The 23,628-nt window shown below is 34.3% G+C and overlaps 5 non-coding genes across 5 annotated transcripts; all 5 read right to left on the reverse strand.

The window, feature by feature from the left end:
- Nucleotides 1-485: 485 nt before the first annotated feature.
- LOC116251775 (small nucleolar RNA R160) lies at nucleotides 486-557 on the reverse strand. Its single transcript, XR_004171832.1, has one exon. It is a non-coding gene; the product is annotated as a small nucleolar RNA R160 (small nucleolar RNA).
- An 827-nt stretch (nucleotides 558-1,384) lies between these two features.
- Nucleotides 1,385-1,456, reverse strand: LOC116251769 (small nucleolar RNA R160). Its single transcript, XR_004171825.1, has one exon. It is a non-coding gene; the product is annotated as a small nucleolar RNA R160 (small nucleolar RNA).
- An 876-nt stretch (nucleotides 1,457-2,332) lies between these two features.
- Nucleotides 2,333-2,404, reverse strand: LOC116251771 (small nucleolar RNA R160). Its single transcript, XR_004171827.1, has one exon. It is a non-coding gene; the product is annotated as a small nucleolar RNA R160 (small nucleolar RNA).
- Nucleotides 2,405-22,221: 19,817 nt separating this feature from the next.
- Nucleotides 22,222-22,293, reverse strand: LOC116251776 (small nucleolar RNA R160). Its single transcript, XR_004171833.1, has one exon. It is a non-coding gene; the product is annotated as a small nucleolar RNA R160 (small nucleolar RNA).
- Nucleotides 22,294-23,117: 824 nt separating this feature from the next.
- LOC116251777 (small nucleolar RNA R160) lies at nucleotides 23,118-23,188 on the reverse strand. The gene has a single exon (XR_004171834.1). It is a non-coding gene; the product is annotated as a small nucleolar RNA R160 (small nucleolar RNA).
- Between the last annotated feature and the right edge of the window lie 440 nt (nucleotides 23,189-23,628).

The following is a 23,628-nucleotide window of genomic DNA, read 5'->3' on the forward strand; positions in this document are numbered from 1 at the left end:
TATTAAATGTTTTAAATTTTTTAAAAATTTGTCGAGATTTTCTTGAGATATTCCCGAGATATACAACTTTGCCATATTATACCCGAAAAATTATTCGTCGTATAATACCCGTACATGATATAAGTGACAATACCTTATAGATCCTTAAAAGGGGGAAAAAAAGTGAAATGCAATGATAAAGTTAGTAACAGAACAAGCTGGAAGGAAATATAAAATCAAACACCAAAGCATGGCATCCACCTCTTTATTTAAATAAATTGTGAATATCATTTATGTCTGATTTGGCAATGTATAAAAGATAGCAGTCATAAACCCGCAAAATCTGCAACCTTATGCTTTTATGGATACATTCAGGTTGTGAAAAGGAAAAACAAATGTGAAAATTTAAGGAAAATTGAAAAACAAAATCCCCAAGAAAAAAAAAATACTTAGGGATTAGCAAAATAAAATACACTTTATCTGCAACAAAGAATTAAGATAAACAAAGCAATCAAAGAACTTTGAAGGCTAAATGTGACTTCCACATTAAATTCAGAGTAAAAACTCATCATATTGCTTTGTTTATTAACTATGAGGGGCATGAACTATTGTCAAGAGGACTAACAAAAAATCACGAAATAAAACCAGGAAAAGGTTCAATGTAAAACTATTGAAGGAGAAGATGCATACAAGAGAACACAAGTGAGAAAGCAAAGAACCAGGGTATGACAGACATGGTAACTTTAGAAAAAGTGGGTACCAGGGCATGACAGGATATACATATTTATTATGCAAAATAACACAAAAAAAAATAAAAATGAAAGCAAGATTTAAATAAAAAAGTTATATAAATAAAGACATTACTCGTTAATGAACCACAACTATAAAAACAACATGAAAACTGATTTGAAAAAAATTAAGTCAACTAAAAATTAAGCAGTTTGGATCAACTTCGATCTAAAATTAAGCAATTTGGGTACAGGTACAATGAGAAGGGGTAAGTGGACCCTAATGAAGTACCTATGTGACTTAGATATTTATACATAGTTTGATACAACAAGAAAACCTCCTAAACTAGTTAAATTCATATGTTAATTATTCCTAGAGCTAGTATTAGCATCATGATTTTTGGAATTTAGAATCGCCCAAAACATGGCATCAACCTTTTTATTTAAATAAATCGTGAATATCATTTATGTCTCATTTGGTGATGTATAAAAGGTAGCAGTCATAAACCCGCAAAATCTGCAACCTTATGCTTTTATGGACACATTCAGGTTGTGAAAGGGAAAAACAAATTTGAAAATTTAAGGAAAATTGAATAACTAAATCCCCAAGAGAAAAATACTTAGAGATTAGCAAGACAAAATACACTTTAGCTGCTACAAAGAAATAAGATAAACAAAGCAATCAGAGAACTTTGAAGGCTAAATGTGACTTCCACATTAAATTCAGAGTAAAAACTCATCATATTGCTTTGTTTATGACCTATGAGGGGCATGAACTATTTATCAAAAGAGAACTAAAAAAAAGATTACGAATAAAACCAAGAAAAGGTTCAATGTACAATTATTGAAGGAGAAGATGCATACAAGAGAACACAAGTGAGAAAGCAAAAAACCAAAAGAAAGCACAGAAAGTAAGGTTTTAGCTGTGAAATATGGGAACAGAGATGTGGATACAGAAATGGCAACTTTAGAAAAAGCGGGTGCCAAGGTATGACAGGATATACATATGCATTATGCAAAATGACACCAAAAAAAAAAAATCAAAATGCAAGCAAGAGTTAAATAAAAAAGTTATATAAATAAAACATTACATGTTAATGAACCATAACTCTAAAAACAAAATGAAAACTGATTTGAAAAAAATTAAATCAACTAAAAATTTGGATCAGTTTTGATCTAAAATTAAGCAGTTTGGGTACGGGTACGACGAGAAGGGGTACGTGGACCCTAATGAAGTACCGTGACTTAGATATTTATACATAGTTTGATACAACAAGAAAGCTTCCTAAACTAGTTAAATTCATATGTTAATTATTCCTAGAGCTAGTAATAGCATCATGATTTTTGGAATTTAGAATCGCCCAAAGCATGGCATCAACCTCTTTATTTAAGTAAATCGTGAATATCATTTATGTCTCATTTGGCGATGTACAAAAGATAGCAGTCATAACCCGCAAAATCTGCAACCTTTTGTTTTTATGGACACATTCAGGTTGTGAAAGGGAAAAACAAATTTGAAAATTTAAGGAAAATTGAATAACTAAATCCCCAAGAGAAAAAAAAATATTTAGAGATTAACAAGATAAAATACACTTTAGCTGCTACAAAGAATTAAGACAAAACAAAGCAATCAGAGAACTTTGAAGGCTAAATGTGACTTCCACATTAAATTCAGAGTAAAAACTCATCATATTGCTTTGTTTATGAACTATGAGGGGCATGAACTATTATCAAGAGAACTAACAAAAAATCACGAAATAAAACCAGGAAAAGGTTCAATGTAAAACTATTGAAGGAGAAGATGCATACAAGAGAACACAAGTGAGAAAGCAAACAACCAAAAGAAAGCACGGAAAGTAAGGTTTTAGCTGTGAAATATTAGACAACTAAGTCATATGGGTATGGGTACAGAGACATGGATACGAACATGGCAACTTTAGAAAAAGTGGGTACCAGGGTATGACAGGATATACATATGTATTATGCAAAATAACACCAAAAAAAATCAGAATGAAAGCAAGATTTAAATAAAAAAGTTATATAAATAAAGACATTACACATTAATGAACCATAACACTAAAAACAAAATGAAAACTGATTTGAAAAAAAAAATAAGTCAACCAAAAAGTAAGCAGTTTGGATCAGTTTCGATCTAAAATTAAGAATCTTGGGTATGGGTAAGACGACAAGGGGTACGTGGACTTGGACAAAAAGTAAGCAGTATAATATATTCTCAAAGTACAACTTGGAGAAATTTTCAAAGTGTAGTGTCCATGGAGAAAGTAATTTCTTGGTATTCTAATACAGCAGTTGTAATTGGAATTTAACTTCTGGACGGTCGACTGTGCCTTTTCATTTGTTATGAAAAGCATTTATCTGCTTCATGTTTAAGAAAAGTAACCTTGTCTACAGTTGACCGTCCAGAAGTTAAATTCCAATTACAACTGCTGTACTGATTACCAAGAAATTACTTTCTCTGAAGACACTCTACACTTTGAAAATTTCTCCAAGTTGTACTTTGAGAATATATTATACATAGTTTGATACAAGAAAACTTCCTAAACTAGTTAAATTCATATGTTAATTATTCCTAGAGCTAGTATTAGCATCATGAGTTTTGGAATTTAGAATTGTGTAAAGGAAATTATTCCATGTTGAACAGGAAGACATTAATGAAGAAGCCATGGAGCCATCTGCTTCAACGCATCTAGAATTTCTGAATCTTAGAATCATCTAGAACAAACACAGAAATCATTTTTTCCTCCACTTACAGAAAATTTGTAACATCTTTGGTGTCATCTACAACAAGCAAATTTTGATTGAAAATGTAGTTTTAAAATATGGTTTTGAGTTTTGAGAGGAGAGAGAGGGAGATAAATTTTAGTCATGTAGATTCAAGGGAGAGGCTCCCTCTCCCTCCTATATATAGGGGTTCATCCCTCTCTCACTTCACACACTTGAGCTTTCCTTGAGAAGTCCAATAAAGTTGGTAAAAAAAGATTGGTTTAAGTCGTGTTTCGGGTTGCATTAGTACTCAGCCTAAACCCAACCAAACTCGACATAGGGGTCATGGGATTAAGTTCAGCTAGGGTGCCAGCTTCAGGTAAATTAATATTTCCTCTTCTTTTTTTCTTTGCAATTTAGTTCTTTTTCTTTATGCATTTTTAGTTTAATTTTTTGCTTTCATCATGTCTAGTTTAGTTTTCTTTTTGCTTTTAGATTGTTTAGTTTTCTTTTTTGCTTCTAAATGTCCAGACTAATTCATCTTTTGCTTAGTTTAGCATGTTTATTTTCTGGATTAGATTTATTTTAATGTCTTAGGGTAGGCATAGGTCAAGTATACTTCTCTCTTCCTCGCCTCTTTCTTTTAATTGCACGTTTTTGGTTTACGTAGTTTTACTTAAGTCATCCATATAGAATAAAGTTTCCTTTTGTGCTTTTTTTGGCATGTTTTGCACCTATGTTTTAATATAGACAGTACCACCTTTGCATCCACATGCACCCCTTGTTTGAAACCAGATTGGGTCAAGTAGCATACCCTATGTTTATCAGTCCAAGTATGTGAAAACTTGAACCCAGCTTGGTCATCATTCAAAAATCATTTCAAATCATAATTTTCCAAAAATATTTCCAAAATCGATCTCTTTAAAATGATTTAAAAAAACCTTAGGCCTTGTAGGCATGGAGTCCAATCCTAATTCAACTCTCTAAGACTTATCCGAGGCCTGTATTAGAGCCTACTACATGTGAACTCAATCCATGGCCTAGGTCTAGTCAAACTTCTTTACAAACTCATTCACATGGAATGAATGAAGCTGATATCACATGGTTTGACTAAAACCAAACCCACTTATTACAGTCAAACCCAAGTGGGTTCAAATCCAGCATTAGATAAAACTGAACTCGGCCATTTTGACCAACTTACCCTTAGCATATTTGGATCTTAGATCTCAATTCGAAATATAAGATTTAAATCAAAAAGCTCATGCTGATTTAAACTTGAATCTTAAGCCCAATTTTAGCATAGTTAGATTTGGATCCCAAAATTTGGATTATGGATCTTGGATCTATGACTTTGGATCTTAAATCTTAGATCTTGGACTTCAAAGCTTGGATTTTTTAACAGATTTCACATCAAGGTTATAGGTGTCATATTATGGATTTTGGATATCAGTTTTGATTTCAAACCATAACAAACCATATATTTTGGATTTTGGATTGTGGATCTCAGGTTTTGTATTTTGGATCAGATTTTATAGCATAAGCTTTGGATAAAAAATCTTAGATCAATATTCACAAGATCATACCCAAATACAAAATTTTTAAACCTGGTATTCATTAGACTTAGATCTATCCTTTTATAATTTGGATCTTAAGAGATCCAATCATGAATACAAGATCAAAACTACTGGATTTCTGACCTTGCTTTTTGATATTTTGGCTTTATATGACATTTCTAATTTCAAATTTAGAACAAGAATCTTATAACTCTCTCAAATACCGATTTAAATTTTTGGATTCAAATTTAAATTTCCCTGTTAGATCTATGTCCTACAGCCAAGTTCCAATAGTGATCGATCTCCAGGTCTACATGACCTAGTTTTTGCATGCATCATATTAGATTTAAGACATGGATTTGCATTGATATCTGATGATCTAGCATAAACCGACATCAAGGCTCAATTCTTTGTGTTCATAAGTCTAGTTTGGTGATCTATTTAAATTTCAAAACATGCATGATTTTAAAACTTGGGTACCCAAGTTTCACATATTTTAAGGAAAAGGAGGTAAATGTATTTTATGGCTAAACACATTAACTTGTAACTTGTGCTGCAATGTACAGTTTAGGGGTTGAACAGTCATCGCATGTTAAGCTGTTCATTGCTGTTAGAGCTAGATAAAACCCAAACTACTCAAACCCAGAAACCAATAGTGTCATTGTAAGTGTCAATCGAATGATTACATTCTTCTATCTTAGCAGTTGTTGATTTAAATTCATACTATATATTATTATATTTTGTATGATCAATTTAAAAAATAACTTCAAACGTTCCCTCAAGGGCCATAAGATATATTGGAAAGTAATGATGGCTACTACATGATTTGACTCCCAATTTCATGACTTTCAAGAGAAGGTTACTCAGTTTATGGCACAATAGCTAAACAATTCCAGTTATGTAAAGTTTAACTTTCAGTTATGGGTTCTATTTGTTAAACTATATTCTTGGTCGTTTTAACTTATTTTCTTAATGTTCATTATAGGCATGCCAGCACCACCAAACTTTACATGATTCCCTCCTTAGTGATTACATTTGGAGGAAAAATTTTTGTTCTTCGTTTTAAGTTACAGCACCGTGGACATGTACATAACATAACTTCCTTTAATATGTCGTTGTAACCTCGAACTTTAGTTATTGAGTTTTGGTGTAATACAGCTTCGAATTTTGTTTAATTATGGACATGTAACTGCTTAAATGACTTTATTGTAAGCAAGTTTCTATTTGCATATGTATTTCTGATTTTCTGAACTTATTTCAATTGTCAATTGGCAAAAAAAAACTTACAAGTCTTTATTGACGCATGCTAGTGCATCGGTAAAGATTATTACCAACGTTTCTGTGAACGTCGGCTAACGATTTACTGATGTTAAGGCAAACGTCGGTAGACTTTTGATTGATATTTGGTCGAATGTCAGCAAACATCGGTGATAATTATCACCATCGTTAGTAAACTCGTCTCTAATACTATTACTGACATCTGGCTGATGTCAATAATAGTTTATTCAACTGTGTTCTGCACGTGTCAATGAACAGTAATACATCGAGGCGTGCAGCCGTGTAGCAGAAATGTCGGTGATAGTGTTCACCGATGTCCAAATGAAACGTTTATAAAAATGTTAAAGACGTTCATTGGTTACTCAAAATATGTACTTGAGTTCCTTAGATCAGTTTGCTGATTTGTTTACTAGCCATTACCTCAGGCACGTCTCAACTCTAGCTATAGACCAAAGGGAACATGGGAAAGTCACATATATTGTAGAAATAATAAACTCTATTACGTACTGATGAAGCAAAGCAAACCAGAAGTCCAACATTCAAGACAAAGAGAATGATAAAGAACCAATGCAGATATATATGTAGTAGTGCTAAGTCTGGTCAACTTAACACACTATTTATTATGTATGTATTTTTTTTTTTCAACATGGAAGCAGCCAAGTGTCATGCTGGCTACTTCTTATTATAGCTTCAACAGTTATTAATATAGGGATTTGACTAATGCAGGTTATGGGCAGGCACAAAGTAACCAAAGCTGACTGCTGGCTTTCCATGGTGATGGTGTGCTGAATCTTCCATAACTAGGCTCTTGTAAAACTCTGGATGGTGGCGGTGAGGGGGAAGAGCCTTAATGAGCAGCTTATAGCTGTCGTGCCCAGGGGCACGCTCTAATTTCTCTGCAGCGATGACATGCAGAAAATTGAGGCGGGCATTGTTTTTCTTGTTGTTCATATCTACGGCTGATTTGCCCAATTCTTGAATGTGGTGATCCTTCTCGGCATGGGGAACTTGAACCCAGCGGGGCTCTGGACGATGAGGATCGTGATTATCATGATGATCATCATGGTGGGCAGTGGCCACAAAGGAGATTGCTGCAAAGAAAGTCGTAGAGAGCAGGAGCAATGGAAGAAGACGACCCATGGTGATAGTGGACGGGGATATTGGTGGCAGCTTTCACGGAGATCGCAATAAGTTATTAACCAAGCTTGTGGAGAGGAAGAAATCTTGCTTTGGCTACGAAGAAGTAGTAGGTGTATTGATTTGTAAAGTCCTTGGCTATTTATAGGCCAACAACAACGCGCTCGCCTGGCTGGTGAATCTTGTATGTTTCTATGAAGGAATTGACCCAAATTAAGTGAAGGGGGAAAAAAAAATTGAAGATGAAGACATAGTTTGGGTCATGTACGCTAGAGGCGACGCAGTCAATGGTATATACTGAGACATGTTCTGCATGTTGGTTCTCGATCTCTGGACCACTCAAGAGAGAGATATATTTATATATTACTCGTCAGACATTTGAGTTTAAATGTTCAGGCTCCTTGAATTCCCAAATAAACTCAATAATATTTTTTGTCTTGTTCCATTTTGATGACATCGCGCAACGTGCACTGATTATTATGTTATATTTTTTTCCTCTACATTGTTTAACATGCTTCAAATTTGTGACATCCACGTCCTTTTCTTGTCTTCTTTTCTTACTGGCGTCCTGTTTTCCGAAGCAGCACTGCTGGTGGAAGCATTGCGTTTTAGAAGAAAGGAACTGTGCCTGTACTCCGCCGCATATAATGTAAAATATTGATGCCCGCTTATTCAGTTCATTGGCCTTTAAAACTCTCTACTGAGGGCAATTAATTTGGTCAATAAGTGGACCTGCTTTGCCTCTTCATATATTGGGTTCTGTTATAAACGGCAATAATGCATGAAAGTCCACTTATAATCAGGAATGAATGTATAGGTCATTGAATTCCGTGTTCGGCCATGGCAATTGGTGGCGCGTACAGGTAAAAGGACTGTCATTCCTCCCCACCAGGGTAGCATCGGAAAACAGGACGCTCCTTTCAAAGGGATACAACGTGAACATCACAAATCTAAGCACGTTAAAGAAAGTGGAAGAGAAGTAGAATAAGAATCACGTTAACAATTTGCGATGTAATCTAAATGGAGCATGCTACAATAATTAATGTTGAGACCTAAACGAAACAATGCCCACTAAAGGTTCGGATTAGTCGTATTGCTTAACAGGAGGATAAGTTTTAAAATCAAAAGTCTCAAGCTTAGGAAGATAAACGTTTAAAATCAAAAGCCTCAAGGTTAGGGATATCTTGAGATGAGCGAGAATAGACGTGCAAGCCATTTCGTAGTGTTTACCATTGACTGCGTCGCCCCAAGGATACATGTTGTAGAACTATATGCCTTCTAATAATTCCTTTAATTTGGCTCCTTCAGATAAGTAAATGAAAATTCATGACCAGCTATGATCCCTGTGTGCCTCCCTGGCCGCGCTTATAAATGGGAGTTTTGTCCAAGGACCCTTACCCATCGGTACTACTACTTCATCATAACCAGAGCTAGCTTTCTTCCAAGCTCTAGCTCCACAACCCTCCCAACATCACCCGTCCACTATCGCCATGGGTCGTCTCCTTCCATTTCTCCTGCTCTCTATGACTTGCTTTGCAGCAATGGCCTTGCTGGCCACTGCTCACCAGGATGGCCATCATGATAATCATGATCATCGTCGTCCAGAGCCCCGCTGGGTTCATGTTCCCCATGCCGAGAAGGATCACCACATTCAAGAATTGGGCAAATCTGCCGTAGATATGCACAACAAGCAAAACCATGCCCGCCTCTATTTTCTGCATGTCATCGATGCAGAGAAATTAGAGCGTGCCCCTGGGCACTACAGCTATAGGCTGCTCATTAAGGCTCTTCCCCCTCACCGCCACAATCCCGAGTTTTACAAGAGCCAAGTTATGGAAGATGCAGCACGCCATGGAAAGCCACCAGTCCTCAGCTTTGGTTACTTTGTGCCTGCTCATAACCTGCATTAGTCAAATCCCTATACTAATAGCGGCTGAAGCTGTAAGCCTACAATAAGAAGTAGCCAGCATTGCTTGCATGTTGAAAATTATACTTATATAATAAATAATGTGTTAAGTTGTTCAGACTTAGCACCACATATGTACTGCATTGGTTCTTTTATGTTGTTGGACTTTCTCCTTTGCTTCATGACTATGTAACAGATTTTATTATTCTATATATATATGTGTCTTTCCTATGATCCCCTTTGTCTACTTCTTGCTTGGGATGGGCATGGGGCTGCGCGGCCTAATTCAAAGTGGGCTTGGTTCAATCGGTCCAAGGCATTAATCACGATTGCCTGTTTGCATCCCAAAATTGTTTTGGTTTTTAAAGTGCTTCATAAAAATGTGATTTTATTTTGGAATGAAAGAGAAAGGAACTCGTCCATTGGTATGAAGTCTGGACGTTTCCAATGCCTTTATTAGAGGTAACCATACGAAGAACTAAGCTTTGTTTTGCACATTCTGATATATGAAATATTATCCTAAATCTCATATGCATGCATGCTCAAGTCTAAATAAAATTTTTAAATATTAAGACAAATTTAATTAAACTATAGTTTGATTTAAAAAGTAGTGCCATCATGTCTAGAACTATGGTCTTAAGGGTTAATGAATTAGTAATTTTATGAACTTGTGATTGAATTGTTGGAATAAATAAATAGTATAAAAACCAAATTGTTTAAAAGAAATACTTGTAAGATCATTTGAGTTCTTTAAATATTATCACTAGAACTCAAATGAAAATAACTCATATTGGAAAGATAGTTTTTGAAAATGGAAGTTTTCAAAAGAAAATATGATTAGAAACACACTTGTAAATTACTTGTTTCGCAAATCAGAGCTTCAACTTATCATGCTTTGCAAAAGCAAACTTTCAAGTTTTGTTTGAAAGATAATATATCAAAATAAATGAACGACCACCATTGTTCTTGTTCATTATAGGGCCAAAGCGAAGAATTTTGTAATATTATAAAGATTTGAAAATCAAAACAATATATTAAAAAAATCAAGATTTGATATTTGAAACAAAAAAAAATATTAGAATTTGTAAGAGTGTTTCTTTTGAATCTTAAGAAAATTTCAAGATTTTGCCTTAATTCAATTATCACTTTATTATGGTTTGATCTTGTCTCACCTAAATTTCTTAGAGTCGCGTGCGTGTGAGCATTCAGGAATTCCAAAAATGATGATTACATCAATTCTATATGCTTAAGAATAAAATAAGTTATTCTTACCATAACATATATCTATTGAACAATGAAGAAGAAACATTTGTTAGAAATCAATAAAGGTAAAATCTCATCTACCGAGTCACTTAAATATAAGTAGGCCAAGGGAAGGCTAGAAAGAAATGAATGTTTAGGAAAATGTGAAAGATAATTTACAATTTAAAAAATCGAAAATGACATGCTCAATGCAAATTAACTTGTACATCAAGTTTGTTTAGATGTTCTTGGGGTTAGACATGTCCCAACTTCAAAATGATGAAAATAAAAAAATAATCAACCCCAAATCCTCACATTATAATGCATATCCACAAACAATCAAACGAGAGAGTGAAAATACATAGATAGAAATTAAAAGAGGAAAAGAAAAAAATGAAAATAAATATGAGAGAAATACTGATAAGGAGAGACAGAGAGAGAGAGAGATTTGAAAGAGGAAAAATTAAAAGGAGAGAGAAATGAAAAGAGCAATAAAAAGAAAGAAATATACACGAGAAATTAAAATGAAAGAAACATAAGTTAAAACGCAAGAAGAAAGTTAAGAATGAGAAATAAATATTAAAATGAAAAAAAAAGTAAAGAATGACTGCAAAAGAAGTTAAAATGAAAAATAGAAAAGTTAAAATGAGAGAAAGTAAGTTTAAATGAGATAAAAAAAAGTTAAAAGAAATGAAAAAAAGAGTTAACTGATAAAAGATAAGTTAAAAGAGAGAAAAAATTCTAATCAAAATAGAAAATGAATTAAACATTAGTCTTGGTCATGCTCCCAAAGCTTCAAAGAGTATTCAAAGCTCTAGAGAGATTCAAGGCCTTCATCGGCTTGTTATAAAAATATAAAAAAAAAGTGCAACAAAATTGTAGAAAGAAAAGTTATAAATACCTTTAAAAAAAAGTTTAATGTAAAAGGTGGCTTTTTAGATCTTTTCGGCAAAGAGAATTCCTTGATAGTGGCTCCAACAGGTTGCGCATGCTTTTCAAGAGTCCTTCATAAGCTCCTCCAAGGTCTTTTTTTGAAAATGAATGTTTGAAGTTGATAATGAAGAGACGCAAGCAAGAAAAATGTAAAAGAAAAAGAGGAAAAGGATGAGAAGAACAAGAAATCTAAAAGATGAGAGAAGGTTTAATGCTTTTAAAACATGATAGGTAAATGAGGGAAATGAAGAGATATTTATAGATGAAGGAAGCTGAAGGGGGTTGTGATTTTTTTTAAAATAAAATTAGTCATTAATTAGTCATTATTGGCTTAAAAATAACTTAAAACATTAAAAGAGTTAAATCTGCCCAAAAATAGGTTGACCGCACTAAGGGCATGCTGCCCTCCTAGGCCTAGGCCATGGCAAGCCTAAACAGGCCATTTTGCCTAGCCACATGCCTATTCTGGCTTGTTTTGAGCGGCCGCAAGCTGGGCCTGGTCAGCTAAAGGTCTACCCTCGCCGAGCCAAGAGGGCCCAAACTGGTATTGGCCAGCCAAGGGTGCGCCAAGCTGGCCAGGGCCTTGCCTAACTGGGCCAGGTGTGTTAGGGTGGTGCTTGGCGGGCTAGGCTGGCTGAGGCCGTGGTTGGCCTGCCATAGCCTGCCAGGCCAGCTTGGGCTTGGATTGGCTAGTCAGGCCAGGCAGTGGTTGAGGTTGGCCAGGCCATGGGGGTGCTTGGTCAGCCTGCCCAGTCAGTTGTTGGTCCTACAAAGGGTATTTGAAAAAATTTATTAAAAAAGAAGGGTATTTCCAGAAAATTAAATTGTATTTTGATAAAATCAAGGGTTTTTTAGAATATTAAATTATATTTTCAAAAATCAATGGTATATTGGGAATTTTGAATTAAAATTTATTGGTATTTAAGAAATGATCGTAACGCCTCGATACTTGGGTTACGAATGATCTGTGACTTGGATTCGAATCTAAAAATGGACCTTGGTCTCTGATTTGGATCTGGATTTGGATTAAGAGCTTAGAATGGATAAAAATATTATATTTAGATTTAAATTTAGATCTCAAATTTGGATCTAACATTTAGATTTGGATCTAAACCTCAAACAACACATGAATTCAGGTAAAAAGAAGGAATTGGATCTATGTTAAGAATTTATAACCAAACAAGGATATGGATATAAATTTTGGATATTGGAGCTGGATCAGATCTGAATTGGATTGAAGGCACAAATTGGGATCAAATTAGTCCATAATTGAGATTTAGATCAAGGTGTGGATCTAAAGTTCTGTTATGTTTCATGTTTTAGAATATAGATTTGGATGTGGAGCCGGGATTTGGATCTGGATTTGGATCAATGGATCTGCTTTAGGCTTCTATATGAGTTTTTGGACTGGATCCTGATTTGAATTATAAAATTAGTCTAAATTGAGATTGGGCTTTGGGCCCAAAGTCTGAAATTAGATCCAAATAAATGCCAAATATAGTTGATAGTCAAACACCTTTCGATGGGATATATCCAATGGTATTGTACAAACCCACTTAATACAACTTCATGAGTTAAGTGAATAGGAAGTGGATCATGATATCAAAGGATGGTGGAGGAAATATCTTTTCCATATGGCATAATATCAGCATAATCTGATCCTAAATGCTTTAAATCATTTTCTTTTCCAACTTTTGTACATGATTCCTTGGAAAAACTGGAAAATTCAATCAATATTGCACTTACTTTCTTTGATAAAGATCTTTGTAAGGCTAATGGAAGGAATTGATAAATCAACATAATACACTTATGACTCATTAATCTCAAGATTTTGCATTTTTTTAATGCACGAGTCGTGATATATTTATTTGCTCTACAGGAAAATGCACTTTATCTCTGACTCCTTTTGGTTAGGCCCCAGCATTAAATCATAACAAATGTTTTCAGCCCAATCTGACCCTATAGATGCCATTTTTAATTGTCTGTCGCTAATTAAAACTACGTCTTTAACTATAAAACTACGTCTTTAACTAAATTTGGCTAACGAAAAAGTTTAAGCTTTTCATCATCAAGTTTTTACGTAGTCTGAGCCAATGGTTTTCCATTTGTAAGAAAACATACGCTGATGTTAGAAATTAATAACCAAATGCATCATTTCTTCTAAATAAAACATGAGAGATACGTCTAAAAATGAACTTGTTGACGCAATCTTTTCTCTGTGGTTTAACCAAAAAAGTTTTGACTAATGCATTTCAGTTTACAACATGCAATGAGATTTTTATCTTTGGTGCTAGTTGCACTATTTCCTGCACCAGGAATCAAACATAATGCGAAAACATTGCATTTTAAAGCTCTAACAATCCATCTTTCTTAGGGGTGAGAATTTTAAGATTTGAAAGATGTAATTACCTTTTGTGGAAGATCTTTGAATTTTTTTGTTAATTTTCTTTAAAATTGTAGGGCATCATTGTTGCTCATTTATTAGAATAAGAGAGAAAGAAAAAGATGCCCCAGTTGGAAGGGAGAAATTGGAGATCACGAGGATATGTCTAGCCATAAAAAAAGAATCTTTATTGAAGATTGACAAAAGTATATCAAGTATGAAACTTTTTTGGATGAACGGTATTTATATGATCAGGTAATTCTACACCATCACCATCAATGACAAGATTATCAAGAAAAACCGATCGGTTTGTATTATTGAGGAACTTCTATTCCAGTGTGGTCATTCAAGAACCACTGATTGCAACTTTGTCAAGCAAAAAGATCTTCATACAAGTACCCCTTGTCAAATTTCTTGTCGTTCTCAAAATTTTCAACCCATCACAAAAATCGAGTATCTCCAAAATTTCTAAACCCGCTTCCTATAGTGAAGCTGCTCATCCATCTAATTGGGTCAAGGCAATGCAACAAGAAAGTGAGGCATTGAAAGCAAAAGACAACTGAACCTTGGTTTCACCTCCGAAGAACATTAAACCCATTGGATGCAAATGGGTTTGTTGCATCAAATATAGGCTGATGGTCAAACTGAGAGGTTCAAAGCAAGATTGATGGAAAAATAGTTTGCACAAATAGATGGAATGGATTTTCATGAGATGTTTGCTCCAGTTGCAAAACTGATCATAGTCTGTTGTTTCTTAGCAGTGGCAGCCAAACGCAGTGGATCCTATATCAAAGGGATGTGTATAATGTCTTTTCAAATTACAATTTAGAGGGGGATATCTACATGTTGTCACCACTAGGATATTGCAGCAATGAAGAATCTTGTTTGCAAGCTCAAGAAGTCTCTTTATGGCCTCAAGTAGGTCCATCGAAACTGGTACACAAAATTTTCTACTGCACTCATTGCTTATGGCTTTGTTCAATCCAAATGTGGTTACTCACCATTTACTTATATGCAAAAGGGGGTTTATATGACTGTGTTGGTGTGTGTAGATGATCTCATAGTAGTCGGAAATAGTCTTTTTAATATTGAAGAATTCAAAAGATATTTTTGGCAAGCATTTTCCTATGAAAGATTTGGGGGAACTTAGGCATTTTATGGGACTTTAACTTGCTAGATCAGCCAAAGAGATTTATTTGTCACAACATAAATATACATGTGACATTCTTGATGAGGTAGGTCTAATTCATGCACAACCATGTGACACACCAATGGAGTATAAACAAACACTTTCAGCCTCAGATGGAGAACTGTCAAGTGATCCAACTTAATATCACTGTGTAATAGGGCGACTTATATACTTAACCATAACTGGGCCCGAAGTTACATTTGTTGTTCATGCTCTTAGTCGTCATATGCAGCACCCAACAATGATTCACTATAAAGCAGCTCTAAGAGTGAGATGGAACCATGTCAAGAACTCTTTTTTCCTGGAGGCAGCAATTTAAAACTTACGACATATTGTAACGTTGATTTTGTAGCATGTAAAACTGTTGGATCTCATATTTACTTGAACAGCAGAAGGAGATCAGTTGGATCTCATATTTACTTGAACAGCAGTAACTCAAGGAGATCACTTGCCTCTCATATTTACTTTAACAGCGGTTTGGTCTCATATTTACTTTAACAGCATTTTGGTCTCATACAAGACTGAGAAACAAGCAACTGCTTCTCAATCATCAGCTGAAGCCGAATACAGGTCTAAGGGAAACACATGCTCTGAAATTTTATGGCTACAAAATTTTCTCCTTAACTTTCAGGTTGATAATTCATCTTTAGTTCAAATTCTATGCAACAACAGGTCAGCTATTCAGATTGGATCAAATCCAATTCTACATGAGCTTACCAGACATGCAGAATTGGATTGCCATTTGGTTCATGACTTGCTGAAGATGGCACTGTTTCAACCAGATATATTGCTTCACATGAACATGTTGCAGACTCATTTACAAATGCTTTGGCAAAGGATCAGTTTCAAAATTTAAGGTGCAAACTAAGCATTGTCAATCTCTATGCTCCGTTTGAGGGGGTGTTAAAGTTGCAGCAGTGTAAAATCTCTAACGATTAAAAGTTCAAGTGGCAATTTATGCATAAGATTAGTGTCAATGAGCATATCTGTAAATTATAATATGAGGTTAACCATTCATTCATTCTATAATCCATATATAAGCAATGAGAAAACCTAATTGTCATTAGGCCTGGACATTGGGCCGGTTCGATAATCAGTTGGGCTCGGCCCGAGCCAAGTTCGTGACTGCTGACCGAGCCCAGCTCGACACCCGAGACCCAAGCCCGGCCCGGTGAAAAAATATATTTTTTAATATAAAATAATACACAAATACAATTAATTATAATAAAATATACATAATCATATATATATATATATATATATATATATATATATATATAAACCTTTTGGGCCAAATCAGGCCAAACTGAAATAGCTCCATACCCATTTCTCTGGCCGGGCCCAGGCTTGAGTTTGGTAGGCAGGGTACCAGGTACCCAGCCCGGTCACTTCAATTCTGGCTGAGGCATGGAACCGGATGAATTCATAAAATTTTCCTAAAAATTCTAACTTACACAAAAAAAAAACCTGTGTCTTTTATTGTGGCCCATTCTTTGGGTGCAGTTTTAAAAATTTCCTTAAAAATTACGAAGAAACAGATAATTACATATAGAGGTAGGTATAACCAATATAAAGTGGAATGTAGATATTTGCCACCATGAAAGCAGGGTACTCACGAGAACGAGCAATGGATAGGCATAACATTTAATGAATATGCAAACAATTGGCAGGCATAAGAGATACAAAATTTTCCAATAACAATAGGTTACATATAAATTATAGTTCACATCAACATATTCCACTAGCCTCTAATCTCAGTTTCTGACTCCCCTGGGTTGAGAGCAAGAGGTCAGCTTCAACTGCAATATTCCAAAAAGTGCTCTCTGTGTGCTTCCCATACTCTTGACTTTCACAAAAGTATCCCCAACACCAATTGCATTACCTTGCCGGGGCCAACCACAGGGAAGAAGCAAACGGGTGAGCGTTCCAGGACAATCAAATCTTATAGCCCAATCAAGAGAAAAAAAAAAAACACAGGAAATCTATAGTGGCACCCGCATACAAAATAATACTACCTATCAGAGTGCCAGGAGAGAAGTTAATCTTTACACACCGGAAGCAGGCTTTAGTTTTGAACTATCATGTAATCAAGGAACAAGTATCCACAAAATGTAAACATACACACTCACATAAATGCAAACAAAAGCAAAAGAGAGGGATTCTGAACCTGAGAATGTTACAAGTTCAGCCTGTGCATGAAGCTTGAATTTCCTCTTGGCTTTTTTGTGTGTCAAGCAGATCATTGGACATTACAGACGGTATTCTATGGCGCTTAAGAATATGAGGGGTAGCAAGTTTGGCTTTAATGTAGTTTAAAACAATAACTCGATCTTCATCAAGGTCAAACCGTATCCACTTATCTATGCAGTTCTCCACAAGTCCACAGAGATGTTTTAGGTTTTCAACTTCAACATCATTCACCTTCCTAGCCTGTATAACATGTTGCAGCTTGCGTTAAGCAAAGGATTACAGGAAATCATTATAAACATCCAAAGTAGGATCAACCATATATTATGCAAAAAGTATAGGGAAATTTCAAAAGACCTAGACAACTACAAGCAAACATTGCATTGGCATAAGCTTTTGTGCTTCAATGTACCCAAGTAAACTTACCAGTTTATTATTGTTTCGAAATTCTTGTATGCAGAGATTTCACACTTCAGCTCCTCCAAGTAAACGTGCATCGACATAAGATTTTGAGCATCAGCACCCCCAAGTAAACATAGAAATGCATAATTTTCTTGTGTTTTGGTGTAAGATTTTGTGCTTCAGTACACACAAGTAGACACACTTTGGTATAAGATTTTGCACTACGGCACCTCTAAGGAAACATGCCTTAACCTAAGAATTCTCGCTTCAATGCACTCAAGAAAACATACTAGCCTACATAAGTTTTCAAACGTGTTCATTATAGTTCAGATTTCATTTCATAGTTCTAATCCAAATCACATATTCAAGTCTTATTTCTATGTTTGCATCTCATATGCAAGTCTCAGATCTGGTTGATCTTTATAGATCCAGATTCACTATTCTCAATTCAGATCTTGGATATCAAAGCAGAATCCAATTCTAACCATATCTAGATCCATCATCTAGAATTGTTCTTGGAACTGGACTTAGATTGGGTCTCAAGATCAAACCTAGATCTAGGATCCACATTTGAGTTTAATGCACATTATATCTCAAAAATGTATCATGTTTTTCTCACTCCACGCTTAATATTAATTCACATGTAAGCACTTGAAATGTGCATAGTTTTTTGTTGAGGGCTCGATACAAACGAAATTGAAATCAACATCTATATGTAGTCTGAATAGACATTTTTCTGATTTACATCAAGTTTCAAAATAAAGTTTAAAAGTGTGTTTTCTCCTCTTCATATTCACGCATCGTTCACCCATTGCTTTTTATGGAATTGATTTCAAAGTCTAGACAAGATCACAACAAGCAAATTTTGATTGAAAATGTAGTTTTAACATATGGTTTTGAGTTTTGAGAGTAGAGAGAGGGAGATAAATTTTAGTCATGTAGATTCAAGGGAGATAAGCATTAACAGACCTTTGAATCATATGAACTTAGTAAGCCTTCTTCACTGAACCCTAACCATGTAAGATATGAACCAGGAGTCAGTGGCAAGCGGCCTTTTGTGATTAGAGTTCTTTTGGAAATATCCAACATGTTAAATTCCAACACCTGTAAAACCATAAATGTTTGATAATTCAGAAAGGCAACTGACACTTCTTCTTTTTAAAAAAAAAAAAGAAGAGAAATCAACTAAAAGAACTTTTCTGGAAAATACACATCCTCTAGTATAATATGATCACATTGTAATTTAGTAACAGCCCTTCATATCAGACCCAAATGTAAAAAAAAAAGAAGAGAAATCAACTAAAAGAACTTTTCTGGAAAATACACATCCTCAAGTATAATATGATCACATTCTAATTTAGTAACAGCCCTTCATATCAGACCCAAATGTAAAAAGCTAATCCATGATGCCCTTTGGGGTTTGCATTGAAGATACAATGTGGAACAAAAAGCCAAAAAACAGAATTAAATAAGTAAACATTACTTTCACAAAGATAGATTATTAAGTACCTGATCTCCATTGGGAAGACATTCAGAAGCATGCGTAACAATAACAAGCTCATCCTTGTGGCCTGCAGTGGCAACCACTGGTCCATCAACAGATAGAACATAGTTCTGGAAAATGAAAACCACACTGGTTTCATTAGTGATCCCAAAAGTACAAAATTTCACCCTCAAAAAAATCCATAACGCCAATTGAATAATTTCCTAAATAAAAGGACCAGCAGGTTAGGAGAGATGTAACTGCTTAATCATCATACTGGTTACAAGGAGATCCAGCTAAAAAGCATCTGTTTTAAATTTTAGCTGACATTACCAAGTTTTGGACAATAATTCCATTAAAAGCTAGCAAATTCAAACATTCAAATACTTTGCCAACTTGCTTTTCAATAGTGTAAAGATCTTAGCAATTATAGAAAACAAGATACTTTTAATTGGCTGTGCTTTATCTTGTCTGGCTCCATCCCTATCAAATATAATATCCTGAAGTGTGTATGCAAAAAAAGCAATTTTCATGATTTTTCATGGCAATATTACAAAACAAGAGGTATTCACTTAACATGAATTTTCTCAAACTTCAACCTATGAGCTAATTAAAGGGAGAAAAATTATTAATTATGCATAGGCAAATGACCATCAAATGAAGGCAGGTCTAGGCAGCTGATGACCAAAAGAAAAAAACCACTTAGGGCCTAGATGGTGCTTTTCAGGGGACCAAATTGCATTTTTCCACTTGGTCGGACTCAGACTGTTATACTTAACAAAGAAGAGGAAAAAAACAAAAGCAGAAAACAACAAAGTATGGAAGTGATGCCTCAGGAGAGAACATTCCCCCTCCCTTTGTCCCTAGGGTCCAAGGCAGATCCCATTGCAAGTGTGAGCCCAATGCATACTATATCACATGAGTGCAGAATGCGGATGCTCGTGCAGGTGCGGATGTAGGTGCCGGAGCAACGTATCCCAAAAAATTTGGGTACAATGGTGTGGCGAGGGTGTATATATAACATATTTATTATATATATATAAATGTATGTATTCATAATATATATAATCTTAAATTGTTTCTTAGCTTAATCTGTTCTTTCTTTTTACTTTTATTACTATACATAAAGAAAGAAAAGGACAGGGAGAAGAAAAAAAAAGAATGGAAAATATTTTGTACTTGCATAAAAAAGGATGCGGTTGGGGTGCATGTCGAAGCTGCACCAGCACCAGCGTCGTGTCGACACAGGTGCGGCCCCTTTTTTGAAGAGTCCGTGTGTCATAGAATGCACATCAATTAGTAGGGCTGTCACCTCAAAACATAGAGGCCCAACATCTAAGGAAATCGAATAGACAACTAGAGTTTCATCTGATCACTAGACTGACCAGTGTAAACTTCGAGTTTTGGAAAAGGTCTACCTTAATCAATATTTTTTCAAAGTAGAAGAGTAAAAAAATGTTAGTAATTAAATAAATAATATTTGTTTGGTTTACCTGACATGTACCTTATTTAGGCTAACACCAGATGCCTAGGCATAGGTGAACAGTCCGCTTCTGAATTTTAACTAGATGTCACAATATTTTCAAAAATATTGCAACATTAATGTGAAAATAGAAAAACGAAAAAAAGGAAAAAATCATGATATTTTGTAAAAAAAACAAACATATATTTATTGCATCATTTTCACAATTTTTTCTATTTTTTAATATTGATGTTATCATGGATTTAAATTTAAACATAAAGTAAATTACTTTCACCATTTTTATCATCATCAAAACATTCCTTTTATCACTTTTATATAGTTGTATTTATGTTTCCTTATTAGTTTCTGATTTATTTCATTTACAGTTACTTTTCTTATTTTTTTAAGTTTTCCTAGTTTTTTCGAAGATTTCCTCCAAAAAAAAAAACAACTTTGCTGATTAGTACCCAAGAAAAATCTCGCCATTAAAACCTAAGAACTTTGTCACATGGGTACTGCTGTAAAGGCAGTGTACCCGTACCGGCCAGGTACGACACTGGTGCTGGTACTGGTACTGTCTTGGATATCTCTTGTGTACTGGACAAACAGTACCGGGTACAATCAACGTACACAAGACTGTATCCGTTCAATTTAAAACTCGATCAAAGTTGACCAAGTCTTTCTTATTCAAAATTTATGATTTCAGTTTTGTTCTTTACACCATTTACACTCAGGAAACACATACAAAGTTGTGTTTTCATATTTTTTCAATAGTTTCTTCTTTAGAAACTATAAATTTTGAATCATGAATGTGTTATTTTGTTTGAATTCTTATTATGTTTTATACATGTATATACAGACGTACCCCGTACCCAAGTTTTTTTAAAATAGTCCGAACTCGTACCCGTACCAGCACCCGCACCTATGTGACATAACCTGAGAACAATATTTGTAACAATGGTTTTAACAAAAGAGATTACTATATAGCCAAACAGACTGCATCTCAAGTTTTCTATTTAGTTGACAAGACCCGAGAAATAAGTCAGCCGTATAAAATGGCAATTAGACGTGTTTTTTTGTAAGCATGAAAAAACGTGTTTTTTCCGTTTTTTATTTTTTATTAATTTTTATTTTTTATAGTTTTCAGGATTTATTAAATGTTTTAAATTTTTTAAAAATTTGTCGAGATTTTCTTGAGATATTCCCGAGATATACAACTTTGCCATATTATACCCGAAAAATTATTCGTCGTATAATACCCGTACATGATATAAGTGACAATACCTTATAGATCCTTAAAAGGGGGAAAAAAAGTGAAATGCAATGATAAAGTTAGTAACAGAACAAGCTGGAAGGAAATATAAAATCAAACACCAAAGCATGGCATCCACCTCTTTATTTAAATAAATTGTGAATATCATTTATGTCTGATTTGGCAATGTATAAAAGATAGCAGTCATAAACCCGCAAAATCTGCAACCTTATGCTTTTATGGATACATTCAGGTTGTGAAAAGGAAAAACAAATGTGAAAATTTAAGGAAAATTGAAAAACAAAATCCCCAAGAAAAAAAAATACTTAGGGATTAGCAAAATAAAATACACTTTATCTGCAACAAAGAATTAAGATAAACAAAGCAATCAAAGAACTTTGAAGGCTAAATGTGACTTCCACATTAAATTCAGAGTAAAAACTCATCATATTGCTTTGTTTATTAACTATGAGGGGCATGAACTATTGTCAAGAGGACTAACAAAAAATCACGAAATAAAACCAGGAAAAGGTTCAATGTAAAACTATTGAAGGAGAAGATGCATACAAGAGAACACAAGTGAGAAAGCAAAGAACCAGGGTATGACAGACATGGTAACTTTAGAAAAAGTGGGTACCAGGGCATGACAGGATATACATATTTATTATGCAAAATAACACAAAAAAAAATAAAAATGAAAGCAAGATTTAAATAAAAAAGTTATATAAATAAAGACATTACTCGTTAATGAACCACAACTATAAAAACAACATGAAAACTGATTTGAAAAAAATTAAGTCAACTAAAAATTAAGCAGTTTGGATCAACTTCGATCTAAAATTAAGCAATTTGGGTACAGGTACAATGAGAAGGGGTAAGTGGACCCTAATGAAGTACCTATGTGACTTAGATATTTATACATAGTTTGATACAACAAGAAAACCTCCTAAACTAGTTAAATTCATATGTTAATTATTCCTAGAGCTAGTATTAGCATCATGATTTTTGGAATTAGAATCGCCAAAACATGGCATCAACCTTTTTATTTAAATAAATCGTGAATATCATTTATGTCTCATTTGGTGATGTATAAAAGGTAGCAGTCATAAACCCGCAAAATCTGCAACCTTATGCTTTTATGGACACATTCAGGTTGTGAAAGGGAAAAACAAATTTGAAAATTTAAGGAAAATTGAATAACTAAATCCCCAAGAGAAAAATACTTAGAGATTAGCAAGACAAAATACACTTTAGCTGCTACAAAGAAATAAGATAACAAAGCAATCAGAGAACTTTGAAGGCTAAATGTGACTTCCACATTAAATCAGAGTAAAACTCATTCATATTGCTTTGTTTATGACCTATGAGGGGCATGAACTATTTATCAAAAGAGAACTAAAAAAAAGATTACGAATAAAACCAAGAAAAGGTTCAATGTACAATTATTGAAGGAGAAGATGCATACAAGAGAACACAAGTGAGAAAGCAAAAAACCAAAAGAAAGCACAGAAAGTAAGGTTTTAGCTGTGAAATATGGAACAGAGATGTGGATACAGAAATGGCAACTTTAGAAAAAGCGGGTGCCAAGGTATGACAGGATATACATATGCATTATGCAAAATGACACCAAAAAAAAAAATCAAAATGCAAGCAAGAGTTAAATAAAAAGTTATTAAATAAAACATTACATGTTAATGAACCATAACTCTAAAAACAAAATGAAAACTGATTTGAAAAAAATTAAATCAACTAAAAATTTGGATCAGTTTTGATCTAAAATTAAGCAGTTT

This window comes from Nymphaea colorata, chromosome 3 (genome assembly GCF_008831285.2).
Source record: "Nymphaea colorata isolate Beijing-Zhang1983 chromosome 3, ASM883128v2, whole genome shotgun sequence".
NCBI lineage: Eukaryota > Viridiplantae > Streptophyta > Magnoliopsida > Nymphaeales > Nymphaeaceae > Nymphaea > Nymphaea colorata.